The sequence below is a fragment of the Venturia canescens genome, chromosome 1, assembly GCF_019457755.1.
Source record: "Venturia canescens isolate UGA chromosome 1, ASM1945775v1, whole genome shotgun sequence".
Classification (NCBI taxonomy): Eukaryota; Metazoa; Arthropoda; class Insecta; order Hymenoptera; family Ichneumonidae; genus Venturia; species Venturia canescens.
This window is the reverse complement of record NC_057421.1, coordinates 19,434,541-19,453,495: the sequence shown is the minus strand read 5'-3', so window position 1 is coordinate 19,453,495 and position 18,955 is coordinate 19,434,541. Positions and strand designations below refer to the sequence as shown.

At 38.6% G+C, this 18,955-nt stretch overlaps 1 protein-coding gene across 6 annotated transcripts in view; it reads left to right on the top strand.

The window, feature by feature from the left end:
- The first annotated feature begins 4,397 nt into the window (after window positions 1-4,397).
- Window positions 4,398-18,955, top strand: part of Pde9 (phosphodiesterase 9) — a 122,429-nt gene continuing 107,871 nt past the window's right edge. For 2 of the 6 annotated variants that reach the window (XM_043434121.1, XM_043434120.1), the window contains exons 1-2: window positions 6,445-6,690; window positions 7,870-8,270. The gene's annotated coding sequence lies outside the window, so the exon portion shown is untranslated. Of the gene's footprint in view, window positions 4,416-6,444; window positions 6,691-6,761; window positions 7,145-7,620; window positions 7,706-7,869; window positions 8,271-18,955 lie in introns of those variants that run through there. The other 4 variants (XM_043434125.1, XM_043434123.1, XM_043434124.1 and 1 more) reach the window with 4 other exon arrangements.

Genomic DNA, 18,955 nt, shown 5'->3' with positions numbered 1-18,955 from the left:
AACGTTTTTCTCAGCCGGTACTATGGAGGATCGGAATCCTCGTAAACTTTTTCAAAGCCAAAAACTCCTGTAATTCATTTTTTATGACTTATCACATCATAATAATATATAAACTTTTATGTGTTGCATCAAATGCAAATAAAAACAGTTGATCTTTTTTGCTCATGAAAAAATCAGTTGTTGCAGTAAGCAGACTATTAGTTACTTACAAACAGTTGATTCCACGCACCCTTTGTCAAACCAGGATTTGACTTCATTCAATGTTATTCACTTATGAAGGAATTCAATTTTTCATTTCGTAATTCTCATTAGAAATACCAAGAAAATAACTGCGTGGCATGCTCTGAAGCATTTTTTATTTCCAATTCCAAGCTGGATGTTGTGGAACGTTGTTTGCTTTGTGGTAACATTCAATAAATGGAGATTTTTTGGAGTTTCGAAACGAAGGATATTTGACAGTACTAATTTTCTCAGTTATTTGTAAACAATGCCTGCACAGAATATTTTACGTACGTATAACCTCCAATATTACTATTTTTGTCGTAATCGATTTTTAGATGTGTCGAATCAATGAAATGATAGTTCTGGATTAAAGCTATTCACACATTCAGCATAATCTATAGCAAATAGTTGAATTTTACAAAATTCGTTATGCGTGGTGAAGATTTGGACGAATTTTTCAAAGATAAGTTTGTATTTGTTGACCACGCACGATAAATCATTTTTCTTGACTGTCGTTTCCTGCTTTTTTTGTTCCCTTTTTTGTGGTTCTTAACGGAATAGAAATTTTGTTAATTAATTTGACAGACAGTATAATCGTATTTATTATGGATCGCTTTTGTCATGATGTTCGCCGGATAGCACATTATTGTTTTTTCAAAAGGTGAGTGAACATTACCGACAGAGAAGTTTGAAAATTCGAAACAGGTTCCAAGGTTCCGTCACCAGATCGCAGTAAATGACAAATGTTATTTGAGTTTTATTTCTTTATTGATCAGCGACTTGATCTTTTATGTTGACGAGTTTTATTGAATAGGCAAACTTAGAACATACCTGCGGCAGGAAATACATGGCTTCGAAACACACGCCGAAAACTATAATATCGACGAGAATATACCCAGAATCTGTGATAAGGTCACACCATCTGTAGGCGCTTGAATATTTTGTTGAAAATATTGATTCAGAAACGGTGGAAGATTCGTTCATTCTTCGTGGAGCATGAAAGTTTGGATTAAACATTAGCAGAATGGGGTCAATCGTTATTTGACTTGAAGCTTACAGTTGTTGGAATTAAAAACCGTGTCTTTATCATGCAATCGATTAATCTATTGTTTTTTATTCGCGATCTCGTCAACACGAAAACTCAAATTTATATATTGCATCATACATTTATCTATTCACAATCAAATTTTCGCGAAGTTACTGCACACATGGTTCCCACGTTTGACGAGGAAAAAAAAATAATACAAAAAAAACTTTTTATTTTATGGATGACGATAAAAAAAAATGTACGAACGTAGAATACACGTTTCAGGAATTGAGAATTCATGTACGTACGAAAAAAACTGCGGGCGTATCGGTTTTTCCATCATAAAATATTCATGATTACAGTTTTATGGAAACGTTTTTTATTCTTATTCATGTATATAGCAGTGCAACAACTTTGGTATTTGATTTTTTGGTTCAAATCAGTTCTACCTATGAATATTTCCATAGTATGTACATGTATTTTTTTTTTAGCTTTTTAACTCTCAATTTAGCAGCCTCCGGTCATTCTCCAATATTAAGGAGTCTCAATACGAAATGGAATTTGTGAAACTTAATAATGCTAAACTTTTAAGGTTGACTTCGAGGCAGGAAATCGTTGGAGGGCGTTTTTTGAAACTGCGCATTTTTCAATATGAAAAAGAAATCACTTCCAACTGACATTTATCGATTTATTCAAGATTTTCACCATAGCTTTATCGCCTTGCTATCTGGAAACGTACGCGCAGTTTCCACATTTTCAAACTTGTATTCAGCGTGAAGTGTTTTTTTTTTTTTTTTTTTTTTTTTTTTAATTCGGTATTTCGTTATTCAATTCGGATGCAGACAGGCGTAGAGTGCTGCCCCATTTGTGTTGGTTTTTCAAAGCTGTCTGCACAAAGTTGTATTTTTGACGAGCGAAGCGTTATTTCGTGATCGAGAGTGTTTTTGTTTTTTTCTCTGCTCAGTTCAAATACGGATCACTCTCGTAAGCTGCATAGAATGGATATCAACTTTGAATTTTTCGCTAGACTTCTCGTTCAGTTTATGCCATAGCCGTCACGGAGAATCTTCATGATGCATCCATAAAAAAGTTGGAGGAAAATAACCTCGCGAATGCTGCGAGCATGCGTTGGTTAAGTGTGCGTATGTGTGCGCGATGCGCCAGTTCCTTGGGCATAGCTAAAGGCGCTATAAACGTGCAACAAGTCTTACTCGGGTTTAGCCGGCGAATCGATATAGGAATCGTTTTGCATAATGTTCACGTACACAGCATATACGTTGCCTCGCGGTTTCGTTTCATATTTACACGTTTGCTACTGTTTTTATTCGAGTACCGACATTCATGTGTAGAAGGCATACATTCGCATGTATGGGTGTGCAAAAAACTGAAGCGAAGACGTACGGATTCGCATTTCGAGCTGTTCCGTTAGAGGCGTTGCAATCACGGGCGATGGCAGAGCCGTCTATCAGTCAGTTTATGAACCATTGGGGGAAAATCTTTCAAAAAAATTCTCGTCAACGGAAAAAACCGACAAAAAAGTCATTTTCGAAGGACGGTTATTCGACTAATTAGATCCTGATTTTTGGAAGAACGAGTATTTGGAGAAAATATGGTAGTTTTCCTTACGTGGTAGGAAAGAATAGTTGTTTCATGCAGCAAAAGAGCATTAAATTTCCTTATATCGTAATTCCAAGAGTTAATTAACGCTGTAAAAAAATCGCAAAAAAGTCAATTTTGTAAAAGTCAACGTACGATACAATCATTGGAATTTCAAGTTCTGGAAAATTATTTCCATTAAGATTAATGACGATAAACCTCGAAACCATTAACTCTTATCGAAGGGTAATCGATTCCAGCTCTTGGAAACACTTTCCGCACTCATTTTTCACCATTTTTCGTAGCTCGAAAGTAAGATTTTATCTATCTGGACGCATATAAACACTGCTCGTCTGACAAATCATTTTTTTTTTTACCTCTGAACAAACATTTTTTCCATTATTGTGCAAACGACCCATCGAAAGATTTTTCCTATAAAAATTTGACATATTTCATATTCTGGTATTTGTGGGTTACAAAAAAATGCGTCCAGGTAAAATTCTACTGTCAGACTGAAGCGCACGTACACTATTGTGGGAATTTAATGGGAAATTCAATACCTCGAATGATCGTGCACGCCCAAATGGGCTTCTATCCGTGAATCTCAATTGCTGAAGCTAGCGAATTTTTCGATTTTTATTCTCGAGAATCTTCAAAAAAAAAAAAAAGCCAACGGGGCTGAATAATAATCATATAACTGCAGAAATTTTTTGATTCGTCGAAAAAGCATCGAATGTTCTTCAAACATATAAAAATGTCGACAAAAGATGCCTCTCAACATTTATGATCGTAAATAAAAAAATGAATACGTTTCTAGCTTGGAAATACTATATGACATAAAGCAGAAAAGTTAGGTTAGGAATATCCTCGGTCAAATGAGATGACGCGCCAGGTCCGTTCGTCGTGGTGAAATTGAATGGAAATGTCTCGTCTATCGAATTTTCCATTTCTGTACATCATTCAATCTACTCTCGTTGAAAAATACGAATATTTTTCTCCTCTATTGCCAATAAAAACGTGAAACTTCATTTAATTTCACGGAAATGCACAAATAAATGTTCTCACGCGTTTTGAGCGAGAAGTTAACAAATCTCGAAAATAAACTAGAATTCACAAACATAACCAACGCAAACGAATGTGTAAAAAGTGAAGGTAATTCTTCAGTTGAAATGAGAAATTCGTATTCACTGAAACAATATCGAAATACAAAAATGTCTTATCGCTCAGTCGTACGTTCGTCGTTCGACGTAGGAAGACGACCTTGGTTCATGTAAATCGAGTCGTTGATGCTCTTTCGAGGTACGCCGAAGTTAAAAATCTCACTCCCGTCTATCTGTACGAAATAAACTCAACACAAGTTGACGTATAACCATATACTTATGTATAATATTCTTTGATACACGTCAACTAAATTCTATACACATATCTCGTGTTATACTGTGAAATAAGAGTATGCTCGGTTAGAAGATCAGACGCGCGAGTGGCACGTGCGTGACGATAGTGACAGCAGCCGCGACTGAGCGGCGGCCAACACGAGAATCTCAGAGTACACATATGCACCATGATTCCCGTATGTATAAATATTTAAGAATGCGTGGGGCTCTGCACGAACGAAATAAATATATAAGTTAACGTGTATGTGTGATTGTATAAACGAATACAGTACATAATATAATATGAATCCTAAGTAAGGTTAGAACGGAAAAACAACTGCGTAAGGAAGATGTGCATCGCTAATAGAAAAGCAGGGTAAACTGAGGTGGTGAGCAATCGATGCCGAGAAGGATCGAAGAAGAGTTTCAACGTGTGGGACTTGAAACTTTGAATTATTTTCATCATATTTTAACCAACGGGTTTTCAAAATCATGCGGCAGGGTTCGTTAGGTTATGAAAAAAAAAGCGCGCAACGAAACATTCGACACGTCCTTGAGATCGGATTCACAAGAGAATCGAAAATTTATTTATCACTTACTTTTTTTCTATGACATTTCGAAGACTAAGGGATGACGTGAACGATAACGTGACGGAGGCGCGAACATTCCTCGCTCCGTTACGCGAGTATTGTTTTTAACGGTCGATTTTTTCTGGAATTTCGAGAACGAAAAAAAAACGATGAAAATTAAAAAAAAAAATCGATAACTTTTCCTCGTTGATTTCACGGGGAAGACGTCGCTGGTGTATTTTCATAAGCAGCTAAAGGATTGGATGTATCGATTACTTGCTTTTCTCAGCGAGTGTCGTATCAGCAAGAGAGTTCAGTGTCTGGTGAACGAAGAATAAATGTGTCGATAAAATAATGGGGAAATGTTACAATTCGCATGACGTTTATACCTATTTTATCAGCTGTATAGAGCTCTAGCAGCAGCAGGAGTAGGTCGATTCAGAGTCGATGTGAGGCGCAGTGGTACGAGTTTGTGCGATGGTAGACTGTGTAGTATTTAGTTCGGTGCCGATAGAGGATTGTCGTTTGGGTCATTTGGCGGCCTAATTCCATTATTTTCGCAATCGACGTCACGAGTCCGCGTTGTCGGAGAGTTGGGCCAATGGAGAGGAGGAATGAAGAAAGAAATAAAACTATTTTATAATACATAATTCGAAACAATTGATGGCATCGTGTTTTGACGTATATATGTATATGATGATGAACGCCTCGCGCGAGTAAAATTCCTACGTGCTTTTTGTTATCATGCGGGTTTACCGAGAGAATCACGGCGAGGTGGTATGGAACGCTCGAAAAGAGCGGCGGAAGGGGTAAGAGCAGTCAAAGGGGGAAGGAAGCTAGCTCGTTCTCTCTCTAGTGGCGGGTCCCTTGCCCCCCCCCCTCCCCCACCCTTCCTCTGCGTGCGGCGCTCGCGGCTCACGGCTATGCGAGCGAGACGTTTGTTTCGCATTTCGCATTCGCTAGCGGGCGCGGGCCACAAGTCGGCGCGCGGTGTCTCGTGCTAGCACGACCGAGCTAACTCGCGATTAATATTCATATATATTATCCACGTCTACCTGTATCAGTAGTTAACAATAATAATAGTCATAAAAATAATAATACACACTATCAGCAACCATTTGGCTACTCACTCTACGTGTGTACATTTTAATATTTCTATATATTTTTGTGGGAATATATGTATGCATACACACAGGCGCGCACGCATACGTCGCGCACATATGTGTATAAATATGTACATACATTTATTCTATATACATATATATGAATGAAAAGAAACGAGGGAAGAAACGTCAGTCTGACTGTCGCGGCCTCTCGCAGCGCCACTGCGCGTTCGCCTCTTTTCTCTCTTTCCTTCTTTCTCTATCCCATTCTTTCGCATTAACTCGCTCGCACGGCATCGTCGTATTTTCCAGCTCTTTCTCGTACCCCTCCTTTCTATCGCCTCCGAAGCCACTTACCATCGACTTTGAACGGCTACTCTACACTTCTCTGTCTCTGCGGTTCATCGCTGTCATCTTTTGTCTCCCTCGCTCTCACTTTCGTTCTATATCTTTTTCCTTTCCTCTTATTTTATCTCTTTCTATCTCTCTCTCGCTCTCGCTCCGTCTCCCTCGCGCGCGGCTTCGTTCTCGTGTCGCTCGCGCTCGTCGTCGAGGTTTATTTCGTCGTCCGCACCACTCCTCTGGGCTCTGCGAGCGCGGGGATTCTCTCGTCTCTCGTCTCGCAGTGGGGTCAGTGCCTGCTCGGATCTTGAGCAGGAAACCCCGGAGGATCGGGATTTCTCGGCATCGTCGATCCCGAGATACATATTTATATATATTTATATGCGTATACACATATATTTGTACGTATGTGTGTATCAGTATGCGCATAAAATATATTTGAATATTTGTGTTAATCCGTACGTTTATCGATACATTTTTTTTATTTACGCGTGTGTTTTGTTTATTGCGCGCGTGCGCGTTAAAGCTAAACATCAACTTCCTTCCTTCATCCCGCCATTTTGAAGTTTTATTCTTTTGTTTTGCGCCGATGTCATTTGTTTTTTGTTTTTCTTTTTCTTTTAAATAATTACTGTTTTACTATCGCTAGCGATTATATAGCGCGGAAAATATTAATTCGTCGATCTGTCAGTGTGTTTACGACGCGATATTTCATATACATGAATAATATTTCAATGGAAATAACAAACGACGGATAGTGGGTTCACGAACGATGTTGCTCGGTTCGCTGCGACGCCGGGATTGCATTATTACGTTTGATTGCTGTATCGTGCTCTGACAAGTGAACAAATATTTGTGTCGAATTTCCCGCGCGGAGTACATACAAAAAAAAATCGTCAGTGTCGGAGAGGTGTACGTTTTTTTTGTCAATCCGCGAGCACGGGTGTAGGGTTAAAAGTGGCGATACATATTCGTTCGCAATCGTTAGATCGATTTTTTTTCCTCTTCATTTGCTGCGGCGTTGAAAGAAATAACGAAATGCAGATTTATTTTTTTCTCTTTCTCGAGCTTGTACATATCGGTCGAATTATCGTGCATTTGTTGAATTTTTGCGCTTCGCTCTCTGTCTTCTCTGTTATTTCGCGTCGTGTCAAAATATTTGCACTCGAAGGCACACGATCAAATCAGAGCTCCGCTCAGTTTTCAAACATCGCTTTCACGTCTTTATCCGTTGAGTCTACGGGTCAAATGTTTCGATGATCAATTTCGTTTTTTTTTCCCCATCAATACGTCGATCGATTCTTCTTACGTAAATTCAATAAATTTAATCAATGGTCCATCGATCAGGCTATCGAGAAAATCTCTTGAGAGTTAATTTGTAAAGTGAATGACAGGTCACGAGATGTTTTGAGGTTATCTTGATATCCCGGAGTCATTTGCTCGATCTAATGGGAGCTTCGTCACCTCTTTGAAGTACTTTATTATCTGTTTTTCTCGTTCTAATCAGAAAAATTATTTCGACTGCCTTCTACAAAAACAAAAAGTACATAAATAATATAGAATCCGTGTGTGTATGAAAATGTACAAATTTTTTGCATTACGTCTTCACACTTTTGCTTTGTTTTGCATTTACATAGTCAATCGTCGGTCAATCGGATCAGCTAAAAGTTAATCTTCGAGTGAGAAATCAAGAAAACCGGCATTTCTAGATTTACGAAAAACATGTAACTCGAAGTGCTTCGTCGAGAATTCGGAAATAATTGAAAAACGAGAACTGAACCTTAAAAAAAGTTGTGTTACTATTTTGTTGGCTTCGGAACAATATTTCGCGGTCAATTACTGCTGGAACGTGTTACCGGAAATGGTGAAAAAGTGCGATAAAATAAATGAAAAAACGAAGAACTAGAGGAATTATACGATTGCTCGGATCAGCGGTTGCACGTTAAAAGAAGCAAGCGGAAGGGAAAAAGGATTTTTCTGACATTTCGCGACAGTGAATGGACTTCACGAGGGGAAAATCGTGCTCGCCATAGCCAAGGTAAGACCAAAGTTTTATTTGTGCACTGCACTTTTCCTCGTTTCTTTTTTTCACTCTTCTTTCCAACGAAAATCACAATATTTCTAGTTGTTTCTTTAGTTTGTCGCTTTGCCATCAACTGGACAGATGATAAACGTCACATGACTTACAAAGTCTGATTTTATTCTTTTATTTTCCGTGCATCAGTCTTTACTGAAATTTTCATGAATTTTAAAACAATGTCAAGATAAAAATAAAGCTCTTATGAAATCTGTCAAGGAATTTGTCTTTTTTTGACATATTCGTGTTTCAATTTGTGCCAACTAAGTCCGGCACTTTCGACAAATGGAAACGCCATTGACTCATTTTCGTACTAAATTTCAATGCCTATTTTGACTGCGTCGTTTCAGAAAATTACGCATCGTTTTCCACCTTGCAATTAGTCAGAAAATCTCTCATTTTTTTTTCAAATTTTCCAAGCTATTTTTTCCGTCACAACTGCCTTCTTTTGAGGTTTGGCATGCTGCTGGAATACGCGATCATTTTTTCTACTAATCTTATTTAACGATTTTTCTTCAGGCAACATGAATAAAATTACAAGGTTAAATCGAGAGCTTCGGAAGTGAATTATCGAGTTCATCCACAGCCAACGTTTTTTCGATACGTCTTGCGAAATGAAGGCTTCCCTTTTTTTATCGAAACAATTTGTATTCATGGTGCTTAATTTCCTCTCGAGGCAAGAGAGTTACGCGGAACGAGATTCAGTTTCCGTTAAAGCGAGCAAACGTACATTTCGCCCGTGTATCCATACGTGGCTCATGGAACCATTTCGATCTATATATCTCGCGTGTGTAAACGTTTTACGGTTAAGCTTCTATACCTTTTTCGATTTCACTGCATACACAAAATGCGCCTATGCATCGGGAGTTGAACTTTTTTTTTTTTTTTTATTCCTTTATTACGCTGTTCGTTCGTCGAGGTGAATCTCGCGAATCCTAATTTTTAACATGTTGTTTTTGGGGTTACATTTTCCCTGCTCGTTTGAGACTTGACCTTTTTTCATGCATTATATTGAAATTTGAACGCATGTACGGTGAAAACACGATTGACTGAGTTTCTCCCAAGCCTCTGGGCTTTTTGACTGACTCGTTTTATTGACTTGATTCAAAAACCACGGGCCCGTACCGAGAATTACAATTTTCTCTCAATTTTTCTGTTTCTCTCTCTCTCAATTTTTCATTTTTCATTGTATTAAATGCATGCAGCAGAACAGGCCTCTTGCAACGAGCTGAAATTGCTGTCGTGCTCTAGCGTTGGAGGTTGCATCCTGGGAATGCAACGGATTCAACATTTTTTTTTTCATCACAGTCCAAAATTCGGATTCCGTGTTTGGCTTCGAATTTCAATGTCGATTTCCAAATTTCTCTTGACTCTGCAACTCGCACTGACGGCGGTTATAAACGAATTATTATTCTGCAATGAGAAAAATATCATTCGACGTTGTTGGCAAACGAAAGTGAAAAAAATGAAAAAAAAAAAAATTTTTCCGTGTATAAAATTTGTGATGAGAAAAACGCGAGATCGTTTTTTCTATTTCGGATCTCCGAAATATGAAACCTCTCGCGATTCGAACATCGAATAAATGCGAAAAAAAAGTAAAATACGTTTTTTTCGAAACCGCGTTGGTCGTTCGCTTTAGGAGAGACCTGTGATTTTTTTTCTTCGCCTTGTTATGACTTTCTCGCGTAATCACGTTGATACCGAGACGTTATTCGGAGAAAGCTTTTTATCGTTCTAATGTAGTACGATAATACCATATATGCACGAAGATGCAAAGAATTTGCCTACGTCGCTGGAAAATCAAGATAAGACGAAGGTGATTAATTGACTTTTTTCATATATTTTACTTTCGAACTTTGATCTTACATGTTCAAATATGAATCGACTGTGTCGTACGTTGTTGTTTTTTTTTTTTTTTTTTTTTTTTTTTTTTTTTTTTTTTTTTTTTTCATAATAAAAATACGAAATAACGGTGAGAATAAATTCTCATCGACGATGAAACTGAGAGCAGATGAACCAAAACAAATAATCATCTCAGTCGTGTTTTTTTTTCGTCTTATAAAAACTGTAAGGGAAAATATTGAATGGTATCCGAGTATAAAAGTAAATGAATAAAAAAATACTAATCCAGCTAATTCATAAAGTTCGGTCTATCCCAAGGTTACTCTGAACTGCTAAATTTATTATGGTCCCCAATCAACGGGTTTGACCCGATTTTAGGGACAACGCAATCCAATTCCATAGACTTGAGATTTGGCACAAAATCGACGCCCACAAAATTCGAGTCCCACGCTTTCGCTCGCGCGCGTAATTCTTTTCATTTATTTTTGTTATGAATTCGCCCTCCGAAGCCACTACGCTGTGTAAATATTGGGGCAAATATATTTTACCTCGTCGTCACAAGTGTCTCAAAAGCGGACGGCTATCAAGTTCGCTCCGGGCACATTAAATAAAGGGTCGATATCGCGACAGCCGTTGCTGAAAAAAAACGTTTCGTTTGAATATGCGCAAAAACATGGGCTCGCCGGTGCGAGCTTTTCGTTATTCTTTTTTCCACCGTTTTTTTCTATTCCCATTTATTATTGCGACCGAAGGTTAAAGCCTAATCCTGTGGGGTTAATCTGTTCAAATGCAGATTCGTGCCACCGAGCATCCTCGTGAAATATAATCACAACGATTTTTCAAGAGTTTATATCATCGATTGGACAAACGAATCTCGATGAAAAAACGCCCGACAAAACTTGATGCGTATATAATTGTTTGATCATCACGAAAAAAGGTTCGAGTATGTTTCGTCGCATTTCAGGGCCTAAACACTCTCGACGAATACATTTTTCTTTGATCACCAATCACCGATAAAACTTGGTCCATTTTCGCTATGTTTTCATCTATATTGTGACAAACGCGTCTCGCGAATAAAGACAAATTTATCGAGTTTTATATGCAAAGGTACATCGAACAATTCTGTGCAATTAGCGTGAATTTTCGCCTCGGATAATGATTTCCAATTATCGCGCGAGGTTTATTCTCGATCGCATATCAAATTAATTGACGTTACTGTGCGCTGCAGGGTATGTCAATTAGCGTTATCAGCATGTTCCGTTTTTCGTGTCATCATTCCGCCCATTTTTGTTTTGCATCGTTTGTAAATTTATTGTTATTTTATTTTTTAAAATTTTCCTCGAAGATGATTCCTTTCTTCGTTCCGCTCGCTGTCTTTTTTTACGCTTTTTTTCGCCCGCGGAAGCTGGCCGAATCGAGCGGGTGTTGTACGAAAGAGGCGCGACTACACGCGATCATTATAGTCGCATAGAAGAGCCCAACGAGTCGAGGTACGAAAAGTTATTAGCTGCCCACGTTCTTTACGGCCTGCGGAAAAGCTTTTTCACTTCTCATGCTCTCTCTCTCTCTCTCTCTCTCTTTATTTTTTTCTCACTATCTCTATCTTTCCGCATGTTTGTTTGGGTTCCCCCCCCCTCTCTCCCTCACTCCCTTTCTTTCGCTCTGTCTGTCTCGATTTATCTTTTTTCCCCTCTTCTCAAGTACCGACAGTGGGCGCCACGGACGCGTGACTTTCCGCGGTTATTGCCGCGAGACGCGCAGCTCGTAAAATATAGCAAGGACGCCGACCCGTTCACTTACGTGTAGTATCTCAAATTCGATCACGCGTCCAATGCATCACCTTACACTTTAACTCGAAAAAACAATAGTTTCCGTACGAATGTGTGCGGAAACTGTTGCCTCCGAATTCTGACGCTCGATCTTCGTATTAATTCAGATACAAATGACATCTTCATTTTTCACGGGCTCGCAGTTTTAATTATCTTTGAAATGTTCACTTCTGGGTAAGTGGGCTTGAGTCATGAGGAATTTGCGCGCACCGGCTTTGCTGAGCGTCTTCCTCCGACGTCGTGAATTTCTCATTTTTTTTCGGATCCCACTACATTTCTTTCAATCGACATTCCTCATTTGTATATAATATTGTACGCATGCGCTGTTCATTCTGGTCTACGGTTCGCGCTCAAAGCCGCATTCAACCGCGAAGCAACGTCTCAATTCTTTTGGAATTAGAATTGCTGCAAATCATCGTTTCAGCGCATATCACCGATGACGGTGAAGTGTTTATGTCATTAGAGATCTTATCAATTTGCAGATATCGAGCACGAGCCTCGGAACAGACTTGGCTTGAGGTCGCGACTCTGTTTGCGAATGTGACAATTTTTTCTGCAGGAAATTGCAACAGTGCGTTTTCCAGGACCTGCGAAAATGTAGAACAAATGTAGAAATGGTCATCGTTGTACATTTTTTGCAGAACATTCTCCACATATTCGAATCCGCCATGAATTCGCTTCCCGTGGCTCAGGATGCAGGAAGTGGAATTTCACTCGTTCCCATGATCCAACGAAGGCTCATTAATTAAAAGTCACGGAGAAGCGTGCATTCACCAAATTCATGTTGGACCAACGAATCGTGGTGAAGGAAACAAAGTTCGTCGGTGACCCAAAATTAAGTTGACCCCAACACTCGATTTGCTCAATCGAATAAAGGTTTCCAATTACGAAAAAAAAAACCTCGTTGAACCCTCCAAAGTTTTCTCATATCGCGAAATTTAATTTCGTTCCTCGCGCTCGGTCCAACAGAATTTTTTGTGTTGGATCCTCCTCTAAAGGCATTTGTACTCAACAGAGCAGGGATTAAGGGGGTATTCATTGAGCCATAATCGTAGTAGTTGTTTCAAACAGGAAATTCGATAAATAACATTCATTAAAATGAAGGCGGAGTGATCCAAAGTTCTATATTTTCTTGGATAACTCGCCTCTGCCCTGACCTTCTTCAGTCAGAATGTTGGAAGACACTGCGGCAATGTACGAAATAAAAAATTCATGCGAAATCGTTACGGGGGCATGGTCCTCGACGTTTTGGGCGTGAGTGGTTCGTGATAAGAGGTCGTTATCAACGGATTCGAGCGAGACTCTGTTTTGACCCAGCCTGATCGTTGTGTGTACCTCGAAAGAGAATGAAAAGAAAGGCAGTCGCGTTATTAGACGTTTGCGTCTGGCAATAATTATCGCGAATGTTGCTGAATTCAATTATTATTATAATCATCATCATTATTATTATGATAGAATCGTATTAAAGAAAGTGCCAATAATATAAACAATACAAATTATTTTTTTTATCTCTGGTGCATTGAATAATTGAGTTCTCGCTTTTTTTTTAAGTGCTTCAAGTTCTGTTGTTTGTACTATTTTATCGTCATTATTATTATTCTTATCGTCGTTGCGGTTACTATTCCGGATGACACTGAAGTTTGCAACGTTGGAGTCCAACGAAGTGATCTCAAAAAACTCTCCAATAATTTCAGTAATTCTCCAATTTCGTTCTCTATCGAATTGGCAATTTATAGTTTTTCAGCCTGCACCAATACGTCGTGAAATATAAAAAAATTGGTGAATCGCAAATATTTTTTTCGTTCATTTCGTTGGACTCCAACGTTGCAAACTTCAGCGTCGTTATTACGGTGTTATCGTATAAACGATTCAGGGTGCATTAGTTTCTGCATTTTGTAAAAAGAATCTTGACAAATCCAAATAATCGAGGTGAAGCGAAGAACGCGGACGTTGCCACGAGGAAAACGACGACTGCGACGAGGACGATGTGGAAGAGAATTTTCAAAAGTTCATTAGACCCCTGGAGATTTGTACGCAAGCCACCGCTGGGTACACTTCTAACGGTGATCAAAAAGATTTATTGAAAGACTATTGGCACACTAACTCTTGAATTATCCATTACGTCGATACGTGGTGAAAAGCTTTTCGTTTCGTTGACTGCTGGCTCATCGAGAGAATAGAATTTCGTTTTGACGAAACCGAGAGACAGGCACTCCAGTTTCTAAGATTTTGTGATTGTTTAATAATTCCTCTCGTTTCCATGCTCTTTCGTTTTTTAATAAAAATGGATCGACTCGTTGGAAGTTTGAATAAAAATTCTCAGAATTGCTCGCGGAACTCTCGAAAAAATTGGTATTTTTTTTCCAAACGTCAATCATTTTTCATAGGTGCGTTATCGATAATATTCGGTACCGAAAACCAAATACTACCGGGCGATGTTGAACGCTACGTCGCACGTGAGTTGGGGGATGCTGAACGAACGTGTGCATGGAAAGCAACTGTATAACGATAGTTATTTAAACTCTTGGATTTTACTCGTTTTTTGGAGCATCGGAACCGAAAAAAAGTGTATTTGTGTCGTGGTAAAGTTAGCTTTGGAATGAATCCATTCATTTTTGTGCCTTGACGTTCCTGTCGCTTCTGCTAAAATTTTTTTAACATTGCAGTCACAAATTCTGTCCAAAAAAACATCCAGTCCAGATCCAATTAAACTTGGACCTACTCGAAATTCATTTTTTCCTCGTCTCTTCAACTCGAACAAATGATTTTCTCTCATCTAAATATTTCGTATTTATTTATATCGTATTTAGTGTCATTCTCATTTGACAATGTTTCCATGCGTCTGCAACCATCGGTGGGCATGATGATTCACGACGGTCTGTTTGTTCTTAGACACGATCCGATTTCAGCAAGGATAACAATCCACCAGGGTTTCCGCAACTTATGCACATCCAGTGCGCAATTCGTATATGTAGAAAATCGGTGTAGCGACTCGAACGTATGACGCTGAAGTTTGCAACGTTAGAGTCCAACGAAATGAACTAAAAAAACTCTCCAATAATTTCAGTAATTCTCCAATTTCGTTCGCTGTCGAATTTGCAATTCATCGTTTTTCAGCCAGCACCAATACTTCGTGAAATAAAAAATTGGTGAATGGCAAATTTTTTTTTCGTTCATTTCGTTGGGCTCCAACGCTGCAAACTTCAGCGTCGTCTCGAACGTGAGGCTGACGGAACCCACGACGATTTTTCGTTCATGACTTTTGGATGTGCTCGGATGGGATCAACATCTATTTTTAACGATTGTGGATTTAAAACAGCGGGCAGGGGGTGAATAGCTGAAAAATTGAAGTGGAATTTGGTGCTGTTGAACTGTGCTGTTGGTACTGAGAAGGGATTGCAAGAGATTTTTCAATAATAGTATTTAACTGTAAATACTTTCGAAAGATTTATTCATTCCCTTTTTGTGAAATTTCAAATGAATTTATAATCACTCAGTCTGCGGGGGGGATCAAATGTAATCGTTTCAACTTTTTTACAGCTTTTTTTCTACCTGTAGGGAAAGTCTCGATGCTCTACGACATGGAGCGGCCGAGCGATGGGCTTCCGTGAGCACCCTAATAAATGCACTCAGAGCATCATTCGTTTGATCCAAATACAGCATTTCAGATGACGTTGACAGCAATTCTGTTGATTGAGGTAAAAAAAAGCCGAATAAATGGTCCTAGTAGGTTGGGGGGAGAACTTTTTTTAAGTGCGTGCGGCTTTTTCAGGTCTCCAGTCGCAAGAATTAATGTCAATGATCGTCGACGTACTTAGCAGGTCCCTAGAAAATCGATCGCCGAACGTATCGTACCGAATTCCAGTTATTAGTTTATTCAGTCGACAAATATGCCCTGAAGCTTCGTAAACTCTCTATTCAGGCATTTGAGATGACCGGACGCTGATGAATTATTAAGGTCGAACCCTGACAACCTAATAGGGACGACTCACGACGTACACTTTATCGACTGGGCAAACAGTCGAGTTTCTCAAAACTTTGAATTCGCATGTTTCGGAGAATAATAACTGAGCGGACTAGAAGGGCGATTACCTAAATCGATTACACGAAAAAACGTACGCTAATGACGCCTATTAAGGCGCAAAATGAATTTGCGTCAGATAACTTTCAATAAAGATAAAACACTTGGGTTTTCCCACGATTTTTTGACATTTTGGTCGTTTGATCGATTAGAAATAATGACGCGTGCGCATACTTTTAATTCCATTGGACAAAAGTACTGAATTTTTTCTCACATCGAGTTTTATTCGCTCTGAAATATTCCACGACGAAAAGAGTCTTTTTGACGATGCCGAAGTTCGCAACGTTGGAGTCCAACGAAATGAACGGAAAAAAGATTTGTAATTTATCATTTTTTTATTTCACCAACCACTGATGTCGGTTGAAAAATGACGAATTGCAAATTCGGCAGGAAACAAAATTGGAGATTTACTCGAATTATTCGAGAGCTTTTTTAGATCATTTCGTTGGACTTCAACGCTGTAAACTTCAGCGTCGTTCTTTTTGCAGATAAACGGCTCGAATTTATTGGGATGAAAAAAAAGTTGTTTGGATCATTCAAGTGATTCGTCCTCGAGTCCAATAATAAGTTGGAAAAAAAAGTGCACACAATTCACACTCGAAATGAAAACAGAATGAATTAATTTTCACATTCTTGTATTTTACTGAACGAGAATCCATTGAACTGAATGGCACGCGATATTTTGTCACCCCAATACTCGACCCGGAACAGCCATTTTTCAAACGTGACTCATGTCAATTGATCCATGAATATAATAGTGTTATACGAGATTGCGGAGACACGATGTATGTCGTTGGGTTAAGGGGGTGACGTGTGTCCATATAATCCCAATAATTCACTCGTTGCTCTCACCCCATCAGACATTCTTCCCCTAATTCACTGCTAAACACGTATTCGACATTCGAGGTATAAATAGCGCTAAAATCTATGAATAATAACGAAGAAATTCCTGCACGTCACTGCTAGTTCGCTTGAAGAAGGAAAATAAAGGCACTCGAAGGAGCGACGACTTGAGATCTTAATATAATTATTATTTCTCGATTCAAAGACCTTCAACGTATCTTTCAACAATTTTTCTCTATCCAGGACTCTTATAACGAATAAAACTAAACTCTTATAACTATGGAAAGTTTCGTGATGAATTCAACTAAAAATGACACTTCAATAAACATAAACTGACAAAATTCATTCAAAATAATGATTACCATTTGATTGCGTATGCTAAAACAAAAAAAAAGTGTTCTAAGGAAGTTAATAGTGAGTACAATCTCTCCTTTCGAAAAGGTTCGTAAAATTTCTGTGAAATAAAAAATTTCATTTTTATGCGCCTCATGAAAGACGAAACTTAGAAATTTCGAGAACACGTACGTAAGTGCTTGTTTGTGGTATTTTTATTTACAATATGAATAATGCAGCAAAATATTTGCTATACACGGAATAATACTCGCACGCACACACGCACGCGCATATTTCACGATCGAATTGTGATATTGATCGTACGAGGAAAGCCTCTCGGAACCCATGTATTGTGTACTTTGTGTTCGTGCAAGCTTCTTGTATGTGCAAAGCGATGTCGAGATGAAGCGAGAATGTCACAGTAGCGTTGTCCCTGAGCTCCTTAAGGCTTCCAGCTTCTCCCAATTCAAATCCTTCAGCATATTTTCGAGCTTGAAACGCTGAAAAATGTTCGACGGTTCAATAAGTACTTCTGTCAATGGCGAATGGAAAGTATACGAAGACAAAAATTTCCGTTGCTCACGATACGTAGCCACTTTACGCTGAGGTGTAACTTTTTTTTCATTTTCGCTATTCTTTCAACGATATTCACACCAACGACGCTGAAGTTTGCAACGTTGGAGTTCAACGATATGAAGGAAAAAAAGATTTATAATTCATTATTTTTTTATTTCACGAATTATTGATGTGGCTTGAAAAATGATGAATTGGAAATTCGGCAGGGAACAAAATTGGAGATTTACTGGAATTATTTGAGAGTTTTTTTAGATCATTTCGTTGGACTACAACGTTGGAAACTTCAGCGTCATTTTCGGTTTTTCATAAAGCGCAAGTTGTCAAATTTTTTTTTCTTCTCACGTACGTTGCCGATTTTCGGAAATTTTCTTCATTCCCAGCAATATTAAAAATCCACGAGTACAATTTATTCAGTGGTTTTTTAAAATATTTTCGCTTCCACGTTGTTACAGTTGAGATTTGTGCAACAACAAACTAAAAATTGGACAAGAGTGCCGGAGGGGCCGTTTCACCATATGCTCATCGACCCTGGTTCTTTGATTCGTTCGCTTGATTCTTGCTCCGCGTCTACTGTCGACTTTTCGTTTATCATTTTTATTAAATGATTTCGTACGCAATGAGATTAAATAAACTAGAATAAAGAACAACGGTTTAGGAATTTTCGTGCTTTTGTGACGAGAGAAAGAAAAAGGCAAAAGCAGCTTTGACAAACGTGGATTTTTTAACCTTACGGTAAAGAAACTTCGGTCTTCCATTCACCACTTTTTCCTATAAACTCTTTGACGTAACGATTACATGAAAATGGAGCATACAGAAAATGAGAGCGGAAAAGAGGGCGAATGAAGGAATGGGAAAGTTCGCAATTCGGACAACCGGAACTGACCATCAATTCTTGGCTGATTTCCCATTCGATTGACAGGTTGACGTCGACATTGTGGATTTTTAATTACAGTTCTTCTCCCCTCTTTTCTTCCACCCTTCCGCTTGAAAAAACTTTCATGTATTCCTGCCAAAGTGTAGGTGGGAACTCATAAATTATCTGTGAGAAAGAACATAGTTTATTGTCTCAAGTTCATATCGATGTTACATTTTGGTATTATTATTTCGAAGATTTTTTTTGTTTTCGTTCTATTATGTTCATA